This window comes from Myotis brandtii, unplaced genomic scaffold, assembly GCF_000412655.1.
Source record: "Myotis brandtii unplaced genomic scaffold, ASM41265v1 scaffold1236, whole genome shotgun sequence".
Lineage (NCBI taxonomy): Eukaryota > Metazoa > Chordata > Mammalia > Chiroptera > Vespertilionidae > Myotis > Myotis brandtii.
In genome coordinates, this window is record NW_005354316.1 from 1,027,570 (window position 1) to 1,029,248 (window position 1,679).

Sequence of the window (1,679 nt, forward strand, 5' to 3'; positions counted from 1 at the left end):
CCAGGGGCGGCTCTCAGAGGCACGTGCCACAGCCCAGCCGGCACCGGACCCCCACGGAGCAGCCCAGGCCGCGCTGGAATCTGCATCTGTGCACAGAGGGAGGCGGCGTCTCCCCAGAGGACTGCTGTCCAGGTAGCAGAGGGGGCCTGCGCAGCCTTTCCGCACAGCGCCTCTCCCTCCCAGTCCTCCTCCTTCTGGCGGGGAAAACGCCCTTCCCCACATTTCCCAGTCTGTTCTCTGGTCGCTGGATCTGCCATCAAGAGCTTTGGTCTGGCCCCAGCCGGTCTGGCTCAGTGGATAGAGCGGGGACCTGAGGACTGAAGGGTCCCAGGTTGGAATAAGGTCAAGAGCACATGCCCCGGTGGCAGACTCAGTCCTCATTAGGGGTCGTGCAGGAGGCCGCTGATCCATGATTCTCTGATTCTCTCTGATCGTTGATGTTTCTCTCTCTCTTCCTCTGATATCAATAAAATATTTTACAAAAACAAGAGCTCTGGCTCCCCTGGCCAGTGTGCCCAGCTGGAGGGCACCGTTGCAGGCATTGCTAGGTTGCGGGTTCGCTTCCCATCAGGGCACATGGCAACCAATAGATGTTTCTCTCTCACATGGATCTTTCTCTCGCTCACTCCCTCTCCCTTTCTCTTTCTGAAAGCAAGAAAAACATCTTTTTTAAAATGAGCTTTGGGCCTTAGCCGGTGTGGCCATGTGGTTAGGGCATTGGCCTGACCAAGGAGGGAATTGGGGTCGATGCCTGGTCAAGGGCATGTACCTGGGGTGCAGGTTCGATACCCAGCCTGCGTTGGGGCACCTGTGTGAGGCAACCAGTCAATGTGTCTTTCTCACTCCCCTCCCTTCCTGCTTTCCACTCTCTGAAATCTGGGGAGAAAATACCCCGGGCTGAGGAATAAGCAAAAAAAGAAAAGCGCTTTGATCTTGTCAAGGCAGCAGGTCCTATGTCACCGCCTACAGGTTTGGGCTCCTGGCTCAGAGTCATCATATGAACTAACTTTTCTGTGTATTCCTCTTTAAAAATATTTTAAAATAGATTTTTGGAGAGAGAGGAAGGGAGAGGAAGAGAGAATCATGCCCGCTACTGGGAAGCGAGCCCCAAACCTGGGCCTGGGCCCTGAGCACGAATTCTACCGCTGCCCTACGGTGCGTGGGACAACCCTCGGCCAACTGAGCCCCACGCCAGGGTGCCGTGTGCCCCTCTGGTGGCTGAGCTCCGCATCTGTGGCTGCGGAGACCCGGCCAGGGACACGTCCGGTCCTTGTGCCTTCCCTCCAGGGCGACACCGGCAGCGAGGATCAAAGGCCACGGAAATCAGAAGGTCTGATTGTTGATTGCAGATGCTTCCAGAGAACGTAGTTGATCAAAAGACGAAATGTCCAATTTTAATTTCTTTTTTAATATTGCTTTCAGAGAGAGAGAGGGAGAGAGGGATGGAAGCATCAATGATGCGAGAGCCTCCTGCACGCCCCCTACTGGGGATCGAGCCTGCAACCTGGACATGTGCCCTGACCAGGAATCAAACCGGGACTTCTTGGTTGATAGGTTGACACCTAAGCTCCGAGCCACACCAGCTGGGGGAAATGTCCAGACTGCTAACAGACCTCCATGCCAACGGCAGGCAGGAGGGGCCGGGGAGGCGCTCTCCCGCGCTGTGTGGTCAGAGCCGC